General features: G+C 35.4%; 2 pseudogenes; one reads left to right on the top strand and one right to left on the bottom strand.

Moving 5' to 3' along the window:
- Window positions 1-748: 748 nt before the first annotated feature.
- Window positions 749-3,600, bottom strand: LOC115985738 (annotated as a pseudogene).
- A 1,110-nt stretch (window positions 3,601-4,710) lies between these two features.
- Window positions 4,711-10,247, top strand: LOC115987503 (annotated as a pseudogene).
- The last annotated feature ends 1,648 nt before the right edge of the window (window positions 10,248-11,895 follow it).

Here is an 11,895-nt window from a genome sequence, read left to right as displayed (position 1 = left end):
CAATAAATCCTCCGAAGGAAATCAGTGTACTGAGCTTTTGGCGAAGAAAGGAAACGTCTCCATAGAATCTTTTGAGCTGTGTTCTAGTCCTGCTCCTTTTATATATATATATATATATATATATATATATATATCCCTCCTTTTGGCTTAAATTTAAAGTGGGGTCATGAATTTTGGTAGCCCAAGTCATTTTCTCACATTGTCATCATTGTGATGTTTTGTTTTGTGGTTCTCTTTCTTTGTTTAAAATATTCTGAGTTACAGCCCAAAATAAAAATCGCATTATTCAGGAGCAAAATAGTACTGATCAATAAGCTTTTCCATATATATCATTCCAAAAGATTAACCACAAATTTTGTACCACTTCCATGGTTTAATCACATATATTAATAGAGATGTATTTGATAGCGCTGAACTAACCTTTCAGAATATTGTTGAAAACAGTTGTGACAAGTAATTTATTCAAGATACTTTTTTTGTGAAAAACAATATTAATTAATGTCATTATTTTTTTAAAAAAATTATGTTGTGTTCGCACTTACTGGATCTATCTTTGGGTTGTGGTTTCACTAATATATTTCAAGGTCATATAATTTTCGAATTCCAAGTGCCAGGAAAAAAAAAACATTGAAACATTGTTTTTTAGATAAACTAGACACCCATTACAAATGATTTTACTCATAGACAAATAATTTCCACATATATAATTTCATAAGCAGAGTCACAAATTTCAACAAATTCATCTCTACTAGTGCTTGGTGCAGTCAACAGGCAGGAAGGACACTTTCTTGGCCTTCAGGTATTATCCCACCAAGAAGTTTATCTGAGCCAAGTTCCCAAATATGGCCACACTACCAAATGGTATCATGGTGAAGCAAACCAAATCATCATCCATTCTAGCAAATGTATTGATTGGCTTCAACTTCACATCAGCACCAGTAAAATGAGCCGTGATAATGGGGATATGAATTTCATCTCTAGACCTGAAACAAAGACTAAGAACACCCCTTGGGTCACTAACACGTTCAGCATCAATAGCTTTCTCAACGGCTGATACCAAATCTTCATGAAATTCAGGTGGAAGAGGGGTTAAAGTTGTGTCTGAGTCAATAACAATGTTACCCTCATTACTAGCAACAGCCTTAGAAGAAGCCTTATAGGCAAACCTCTTGTTCCCAACACTAATGCCCTCTAGAGTAAGGTAATAGAATGTCGAAGGATCTTTTGCAACCAAGGGTGTTGAAACCACACTATTGCCAGAAACCAAGCCATTGCTACCAAAATTAATCTTGCTTGTAACATTTGAATTTTCTATGAGAACTAAACAATAAGAAAATTTTCCACCAATAGAATTGTTTAGTTGAGAGACCAGAGAAAGAGGGCCACCTCCTAGGCCAATTATGCCCGATCCTGCCTCACCAAATGTACCATCATTATTGTGCCCGCACCCAAATACAATATTCGGTAATGTGACCTGACGGCTAGTAGTTGAGCCAATGGTTAAGGTTTCAACACCAAGATCACCATTAGTGAATGATTGGTCTCCATATGAATAACCATACTGGCAGGTGTTTTTATCAGTGCCACAAGAGGTAGTGTTTAATGCCTTGCAAGGACTTGAATTGCAGGGCATGTTACCATATGTTGAAGATTGCTGAGGATCAAAGAGAGGAAGGTTTTGCTTGTAACATTTTTCACATGGCTCACATTGTGTCCATGTTAGATCACTGCCTGTATCTGCAATGCCAAGCACCTCAACTTCTAGGGTTCCAAGGGAAATCTTGATGAGGTATTCTCCGCCATTAGCTATTACGTTTGATTGGATTGAACTCTTAGATTGTAAGCTTGGCCTGAAATGATTAGCCCGTGAAATGGAACGAGCAAAAGCCTTATACAAGCAATCAAAATGGGTGTGAAAGGCATTGTGCGATGGAGACTGTTGAATCACGCTGTATGCAGGGGCGGAGCCACTTGGCTCCTTTGGGGGGCCATGCCCCCCCCCCCCAAAAATTTTTCAAATTTCCTTTAGAGTATATATAAAATTGATTTGGGCCCCTCCAAAAATTGATATCCGCCCCCCCCCCCCCCCAAAAAATTATTTCAACAATTCTTCTTGAGTTCTAGACCAACACAACTTCAAATAAAATAAAAACCTTGGCCCACAGCCAGCCCCACCAGCTAGCCCCAAATCCTTAATAAAGCAAAAATTTTCTCCTCTAAACTAAGCACACTTCCAGCCCAGCCCAACCTCAAATCTAAAATACCTAATCAAACAAAACAAAGGCATCATCCATCCTCATCGTTTGAAAAAAGAGAGAACAATTTGACTATCACGACTACACCTTGGTTTTTTTCCTTCTCAATTCTCAATTCATGCCTCTAATAGTGTCATGCCTTTGCCTTGGAAACAATCTCCTCACCCGCTTGCCGTGACGCCGCAGCCTCCACTAGCCCGTTGACTTGTTCATCACCTCAACCACAAGCCCTCACCTCAATTCCTCAAGGTATCTCATTCAATCATTCTCATCTCACTTCTCTCTCTTTTTCTCAACAACTAAACTAAATATTGAAGTCTGAATAGCATAATAGAAATATCAAAATTTGTAAGTGAATGTGTGATATCCCTTTGCTAGCACAACTATTTATGCATATTTGACTTTGTTTTTTTTTTTTTTTTTGTGTTTATTGTTATTGTATTCTTTATTCCTAACCCACTAACTCCATTGACTCTATGACTTAACCTTTTGGCTTTTGTGTTGTTTGTCTCTTGAGTGGGGGCAGGGCGGGGCTTGCATTTTGTAATTGGGTAGTAAAGTAAGTAAATTATAAATGAAAAAAAAAAAAAAAAATCTATGGAAGGCAATTGGGATGAGGGCTGTGAGTCTGTGTATTTTGTTTTTAGCCATTACATTATGCAAGGTAGCAGGGTGTTGTTAATTTATTTGGTTTATGTTGTTTGTTTATACTTTTGATTGATTTGTTTATTTAATTTTTTTATCCTAAAAGGCCATTACTTAATTAAATGTGTATTTATATTATAATTCATGTAAGAATGAATTTTATATGATAATTTATTATAAGTTAGTTTATCATTTTTTAAATTGATTTTTTTTTTTTTTTTTTGGATTGAAATTAGGTGCCAAATAATGAGCAAACGACAAACAATTGATGCATTCTTTAAGAAAAAATATATTAGTCACCAATAATATGATAGCTTATATAGAGAAGGAAATTGCAGGGAATTTCACTGTAAAGATGATAATGGATGAACTTTATTCCATGAAAAATCGTCGCCAAGCATGATTTGATGTGAATATTCTTTTTTTTATGTCTACATTGAACTAGATAATTTTTCATGTTCATAACGTACAAAAATATGATGATATAAGAAAGTTGATAATTTTGTATTTAATAGACTTAATGAATTATTTTTAGCATATCTCAACTACAACCCGGCCCCCCCCAAGTAATTATTCTTGGTTACGCCCCTGGCTGTATGAGATCTACTGTGATTCCACTGTAAGTTGCTTCTATCAATGAAAGTAGAAGTACTACAGATAAAGTAGAGAGGAAAGTGTTTAATCTCAAAGCAGCAGCCATGTCTTAACAATATGAGAAGGAAAGGTTGAATGAGATGTGACAAAAACACATTAGACATTACTGAATTTATAGAACTTAGAATCATAAGGTGGAAGGTCAAAAGATTACGTTATATAAAACAATTTACACATATTTTTAAGATTATTTGATTGGTCAATTTAAATGCATTCAGTTTTGGAAGTCTAAACATTTTATTTTTCCTCTCCATTACCAAAACTACGTCGTTTTGGGGTTTGTTTTATAGCCCTATTAATCCTATCTTCAGCATTTGTCTCCCACTTCAAGTCTTCAACAGCAGCCGTTCTCTTCTCCCGGTTTCCCTCTCCAGTCATTCGCTTCCTCCCCATCTCTCTCTTTCTGTCATAAATGGATGTGTAAAGCAGCATCCGAGGTCGACGGGTATTATCAATGTTATTCCCGTTACTCTGTCTTCGAATCTCGGGTTGCCGCCTCTTCCGCCGACTCTGCGTCGGTTGATTTCTGACCCGTCTCCATCTCCGGCAAAGACCTATTCAAGGTCCTCGAGTTCTGGGGATGTAAGTGTGGATTTGACTGAGGAAGACACTCCCAACTCCAACTCCAATTCCAAGGTCTATACTTTTTCTTATTTTAGGTTCTTGAATTTAATGTGAAAAATTATAATCTTTTCATGGATTGTGAATATATTTCATTGAATCCGTTTCTCTCTCTCTCCATCACGCCGCCGTTTCTCTCTCTCTATCACACTGCTTCAGTACACTTCTTCGTCGGTACGCTTCTTCGCCATTCTCTCTTTTTTTCTTTGTTCTTTTTTTTTTTTTTTTTTTTTTTTTTTTTTTTTTTTTTTTTTTTGGCTACTTTGCTTGGTGCTTGGTGTTAAGACGGATTTTCTAGGTTTGTTAATATTTACCGGTCCATTGATATCTCTTTTTTATTAATCATTAATACCTTGTCATCAAGTAAAATTATCGTATAAATATTGTAAATTTAATATATTTTTTTATATTTTATTTTAATCTATAAAAAATTAATATCTCAACAATTGTAAAAATATTGTAATAATAACAAAATATTATAATATTTTCACAATACATTAATTTTTAAGTTAAAGTTGATCTCAATCTTATATTTTATTATTTTATTTTAAATTATAGAAAATTAACATCTCAATAATATTTGCGGCACAAACTAAAACACGGGCGTACTATGACCAAAAAAAATAAAAATAAAAAAGAAAGAAGCCCAATTCAAGCAAAACGGTGAGTTTTGCCTCACCCAATTGAATAGAGTTAGTAGATTTTATCTGTTTTTCTTTCCTACTATAATATCTCTTCACATAGACTGACCCGATTTCTTCCCAAACCAAACTCAACCTATAGTCCCACACAGACCCGCGAGAGAGAGGAAATCAATCGGCGGCGTGCCTCCATTGCCACTATCGTCCTCGCCTTCCTCCGCCGTGCTTGTCCACCCCCACCCTCCACCACCGCCGCTCCACTGCCTAGGTCGAAATCGTCCCTTCACTCTAACTTCGTTCTTCTTTGCTGTTGATTTTGTATTTCTTCTAGGCCTAACCTCTATTTGTCTTTTCAGGGCTGGGACAGAATTGGGCCCAAGTTAGCCATTTCAGGCTTTCATTTGTATCTGTGAGAGTGCCCAGAGAGAGAGAGAGAGAGAATGAATAAAGGCGGAGCAGGTGGAGGAGGCGGAAGTGGGAGCAGCGGTGGCGGAAGTGGACCCACCGCGGCAGCAGCGGCAGCGGCAGCTCAGAAGCAGAAAACATTACTTTAAAGAGTCAAAGCCGACATTGGCAGCATCGTTGACAACTTCAGCCACCTCGTCAATGGCTCACAGGTATTCAAATATTTGTATTACATTACTGTTTTTTGCTAAGCTTTTCTAATTGGGTTATTAAAATTTTAAGTCTTTGTGGCTCTTATTGGACAAATCTTTTGGATCTTCCAGTTTCACCATCAACAAATCTTTTGGAAACCTGTGCTACACTCATATGTTAAATTGCTTAATTTATGAACTGAGTTGTTACATTTCACTGTCAACAAATTTAAGCAAGAATTTGTATCGAAAAATGCTAGGACCACGACAAATTACACAACTTTTGTCAAAACTTGAGTGGTGGAGAAAAAATTTGTGTAATTTGTTGTGGTTCTAGCATTGTTGATTTGTATCTAGCTTTTAAATGGTTGTTTTGTTTGTCTTGGTTGGTTGCATGCTTATTCTCATTAACACATGCAATGTTTGTATTAGAATAATGGTTAGTGATTAAATTTATCATGCTCTATTGGCTTAATTTTTTAAGACTAAAAGGGTAGTTTAACATAGTATCGAAGTAGGTAGTCCTAAAGTTTAACCATGTCTCCACTTTAGTCACATTTCTAGTCTGTTTGGATTGAGGGGGAGGAACGGAGATTGGAGGGAAGTAGAATATAGTTGGCCAGAAATAGGCTAATTTCCGGCTAACTCTACCCTACTCCCCTTCCTTCCCCCTCAATCCAAACAGACTAAAGATGGGCTCACACCCAAGAGGGAGTGTTAGGATAATGGTCAAGTGGTTAAATTCGCCATTTCTTGTTAGCATAAAGTTTTGGTACTAAGAAGTAGTTTAACATATTGAACTGACTAGCCTTATCTTGTGGTTTTCTTCTTATCTGTACTAAGATTTGAACAAATGGTTGTTCCCATCATCCTTAGCCTCGATAGCATAGCTTGTGCCCATCATTGGTATCAACATGTCATTTTTAATGGAAGCTTTTGTTTTGTGTTGAATAGTTGTTTAATAATTAAATATTAAAATTAAGGTGTCCTAGCCATTTTCATAAATCACCTATCTTTATTGTTTAGAGTAAAGGTACAAACCATTTGGCAACTTAATCAATTATACGGGCCATTCTCACCTATTATAGATCCCATATTACCCAATATCAACTTATCTATGGGGTCACTTGATGAATGAAAGCCTTTGACACTTCAGGATTACAAGGCTGTGTTGCTGGGGGGGTGGTGGGAATCAAGAGGGGAAGATTTGGGAAAAAGACAGGATATGAAGTTGGGAGAAATAATCTGATTTGGTTGGACATCAGATTAAGTCCATTAGGAAATAGATAGGATGAGAATGCTGAGAACTTTAGCAAGGGGGACAAAGAGTGGATTTGAGAATATCAGCAAGAGAGAATTGAGAAAGAAGGTAAGAAAGAAAGAGGGGAAGGGGAGGGAGTGGAATACAATGTTGGGAAAAGCGAGGGGCGCACTTAAGCACACAGGCCTCTTGGAGCCTAGGCGCAAAGCGCAAGTGTGCACCTTATCGAAGTGAAGCGCACATTTTTAAAATTCTCATATAAATTGAAATAAATTTTTTTATATAATTCATATAACATTTAGATAAGCCCTACTTTTGCAATTTTAACACAAAAATTGCAAGTCAAGTCTCTTTTTTTGTTTTTGGGATAAGCTAGATATGAGTACTTCCATGTAATATCCTTTCTTAAATCTCCTATATCCATATTGCCCTATAACTAATTAGTAATATTAGTTAGGAAAATACTATTTTGGTCCCTAAATTTTAACAAAAATTTGTTTTTCGTCCCTAAACTTTAAAAAGTTCTTTTTTCATCCTTAAACTATTAAAAAGTTCATATTTCATCCCTAAACTATTGAAAACGTTTTATTTATGTCCTTAAACTTTACTAAAAGTTTGTTTTTCATCCCTAAACTATTGGAAAAAGTTCTTTTTTCATCCCTATTTGTGTCTTTAAACTATTGAAAAAACACTTTACAAATTTTAGGGATGAAAAATGAACTTTTTAAAGTTTAGGGATGAAAAACAAACTTTCATTAAAATTTAGGGACCAAAATAGTATTTTACCCTATTAGTTAATAATTTAATCACTTAATGACTATGTATCTGTTTGGATACACGTTGCGTTGTGTTTCCTGCGTTTTCAGCTTTTTTTTTTTTTTTTTCTGGGTTCAACCACAGTTGTTAACCAAGTCTACCGTGAACAATGCACCCGTGCACTGTTCACAGGTCCCACGATACTATTCACATATTTAAAAATTATTTTGCTACAGTGTTTTCAGTTTTCAGTTTCAGCAAAATAAATTCTATCCAAATGGACCCTATAACCCTATAAGAATTAGTATGCTATATTCAACATCAACCACTTAAGTAACTAAACAATTACCACATTTATTATATCATACTTTTTTTTTTTCACGAATGAGCTAAGAATATGAGGACATTGCAACATGATAATTGGTACCAAGCAGATTCCAAAAGGGAAAAAAATAGAATAAGAAGTGGTTAGGTGGGTTACTAGTTCAAGGAGAAAAGATAAAAATAGAGAAGAACTGGGAGGTTGTGGGTTGGGTTTTAGGACAAGTTATACTCAAAATATTATTTTTTGATAAGTAAGTTACACTAAAAATATGCCAATCAATGGTTTATATCAATAATGTCAAGATCCTATAGTTTTAAGTTTTGGTTTATTTTTTTGAAAAATATAAAAAAGCGCAAAAAAGCGTGCTTAAAGTGCGCTTCTTTGAATGAGCCTAGCTTTTGAGGCAAAAAGCGCTGGAGCCTTGGGGCTTCGAGCTTTGAGCTTAAGCGCGCTTTTAACAACACCGGTGGAATAAAACTCAACAAAACTCAAAATTTCATTTCGTTCATCTGCTAAAAGATCAAATTTAGCTATGATTACTTCCCATGGAAGTTCTTGCACTCTCTTTAATTTTTTTAGTAAGTAATAAAATTTTATTTAAAAGAAACAGGGCGAAGCCTGAATACATGAGAAGTATGCAAGTGCAACCCAACAAATTAAGACCTAAAATTAAAAAGATCCAAGAGCTCTAAAAGAGAACAACAAACATCCCTAATATTCCTCAACCAATCAAACAAAGATCTAAGAACACATAGTTTCAAGTGAAGCACGTAGGCATGGGCATTTTCATTTAATTCATTGTATCACTACTGCATTGCCTGCACTTTGCTAAGGAAACAATGGGCTAACTCATTACCAAGGAAATCTTCTTGCTTATTGGTAAAAGGGAAAGAAGCCTTTGCAGATAATCACCTCCCAGCCAGTGCTTGCACATTTTGAACTTTGGCTTTTTGTGCCAACTAGTTCATTGCCTTGATTGAGTGAACATAGTTACTGATGTTGTTGTTAACTAGCTCTTGAAGTTGGTATGAAGCTAGAACTTCGTATTTTGATGTTTTGTTACATTTGGTGGGTGCCACCTTGTCTCTGGGATCAATGAGGATCATTTAGTCTCTAGAAGGGAAGGGAACCTTATACCTACTAATTGCTATTAATGAATTATAATTTTTTAATCTCTAGAATGGAAGGGAGCCTTCTTCCCTATAATTGCCAAGGTGTAAAATCAGGAAAGGGAGCTATAGGGGCATAAGGCCTTTTCAAATTGTGGGAAGTGATTCTTAACAAACTTGCCTTTTAAAATGTGAAAACTAAACAAACAATTAAGAACCCATCCAAATATACCAGAGTTGAGTAGTTTAGATCTAGAACCCGTTTGTTTATATTGCTGTATGATGTAAATAAAAGAGGCAAGTGATCTTTGAAGGGTTAATTGGTTTTTCTAAGGAAGTCACCTGAGCTTTTGGTTTGTGTTTTAATTATTGCTGAAAATTTTAAAATATATATTCTTAGAAGTTTTGTTTAATGTGATTATTTTGCATGGAACCTTGCTTAATGTAGGTGAATGATCTTCCTGTCAGAAATTCACAAGAAGCTTTCATGATGGAGATGCGTGCAGCTAGAATGGTAAGAACGGTTACAGCTTTCTCTCACTCATGTGAGCATGCACAAGAATGTAGACATGTATATATAGTTTAAAATTGAAATCTCATTCATCTACTTTTAGATTTAGATCTTGGAAAGATTGTTGTGATGCAAAAGGAAAGTTTGGGATGCAGTTTGTGAGTTTCTTTTTTGCATATCCTTTTTAAGGGATTCAGAGAGATTCCACGCACCAAAAAGCCATACACTTGCCCATAAAAAAATTGATGAACTCAAGGATGCATCTCCCATTGAGCTATTGAATTTCTTAGACGATACGAGTTTATATAGATTTTTTTCTTTTCTTTTCACTGAGATAATGAGATACTTGCTAAAAATAAGGTTGTTGATAATGGATTTAAAAGTTTGGATTTTTAAAAATTTTATTTTTACTGTTAAGACTATCTAAGCCTTATTCTATTTTAGTTACTGAACACCAACATCTTCAATTATAGGTTCAGACGGCCGACTCTCTACTTAAGTTGGTATCAGAGCTTAAGCAAACCGCAATCTTCTCCGGATTTGCATCCCTTAATGACCATGTGGAGCAAAGAACAGCTGAGTTTAATCAACAGGCAGAGAAGACAGACCACATGTTGGCAAGAATTGGAGAAGAGGCAGCTGCCAGCCTCAAGGAGCTTGAATTGCATTATTTTTCTTCAGCAGAGAGGGCTAGTGATACTCCGCAGTTGTGAATGGGTGGCATAAGAGAAGCATGCTAATCAGCATTTGATTCTACTCTTTAAGTACTGCGATTTCTAGTTCTAGTTTAGTTTACCAATTTGATCTGATCAGTTTTTAATTTCATTGTAAATGCTTCTTAACGGTCAGTACTAAAATTGTCAATGAATTTAATGGGTTATGGTCCCCCCCCCCCCCCTCCCCCTCTCCCTCTCAACTATGGAATTATTAATTAAAAAAAAAAAAAAACATAACAGTATATTTGTGCAACTCAAAATAAGTGAAACAAGTCACCAACTGTTGTGTCCCAAAGCCTCGTGTCTGGATTACATTTACCTGCTAAGCAAGGAAATCAATTTTATACCGTACCGGTTGATACTGTCGGAATATACTGTACCGGCAAGCAAACTGGTACATATAATCCCCCTGTTTCATACTGGAAAAAATACCGGCTAATTTCAGGTAATACCGGCCTGTATCAGGCGTACCGGCTGGTACAAAAAAAGTTTTTTTTTTTTTTTTTTTTAAGTTTTGTAATTTTTGAATTTTTGTTAGGGCAAAATGGTAACTTATTTGCATTAACTTATTAGTATTATTTGTTTTCTTAGTATGCAATGGTAACTTTTAAGCTTTCTATTTTTTATATAGTTTTTTTTTTTTTTTTCCTTTAATTGATACTAAAATCTAAAACCATGAATAATTAGTTCTAAATTGAGGAAATGTTTTATGGTAAACTTTTATATTTATTATAATATATACACACACATACATATAAATATATATATATATATATATATATATTTATATTTATATTTATTTATAAATATAAAAAATAGCGGTAAATCCGAAACGGTACACCAGTATTGACCGATATCCGAAATATAAATCGGTACAACTTCTGGTACGGTATTGACTCCCTTGCTGCTAAGTAGTAACTAGGGGTGGCAAAATAAATCTAAACTCATTTGTCCACCTAAACTCACCCACTCTAATTGAACACAAACTCATCCAATTATTAGTTGGGTTAAATAGGCATCAACTCAATTAGACCCAATGATTATTGGGTTTTAACTAAAAACCCATTAAAACTCATTTAACCCAAAAATAATATACCCAAATTCAGCCTACCCCTTCCCATAAAATAAAAAAATTAAAAAAAATTTATTAAAAAAAAAAAAAAAACCCTTAGACATTTCAGTGTTTCACAAGGGTTTTCATTTTCCCTTATTTTCTCGGTCTCCAATCATGTTTTAGTCGAAGACTCAGTGATCTTTTTTCTTTCTTTCTATTCACCACTTTGCACTGTTTGGTCTCTGAGAAAGTTTAATCTTCATCAAATCCTGGAAAACAAGAAACCAAACCAAACCATAAATCAACCCAAGAAATAAACCCATAAACACAATAACCAATCCATCTCCAACAAACCCATAAACCCAAGTCGCTGGTCGACAATTGACATCTAAGATTCACCGATGAGCCACAGAACTCTCCGAGCTTCACCATCAACTCTGCAACAACAAATATAAATTGATTAATTATTCACAAAAACCAAACAAGTTCACAAAAAATCAAATCTGGAAATGGAAAATCAAACAAACCTGTGAAAGAAATGGAGCGATCAACGGCGAGGACACGTGTAAGGCCGCCAGCGTAGCGGAGTGTGCCGTCGGTGTAGCGAGGGAGGATTTTCCTGCCATAACTACAAAGGAATTTGATGGTCTCTGTGTTTTTGCTGTTGTAGGACTCCATGAAAGTTTCGAAAGTTCTAGAGAGAGAGAAATGGTTGCCGGTTGGGGAGAGAAAGGGTTGTGGAGAGGAGATT

The sequence above is a fragment of the Quercus lobata genome, chromosome 4 (genome assembly GCF_001633185.2).
Source record: "Quercus lobata isolate SW786 chromosome 4, ValleyOak3.0 Primary Assembly, whole genome shotgun sequence".
NCBI lineage: Eukaryota > Viridiplantae > Streptophyta > Magnoliopsida > Fagales > Fagaceae > Quercus > Quercus lobata.
This window is presented reverse-complemented; position numbering and strand designations above follow the sequence as displayed.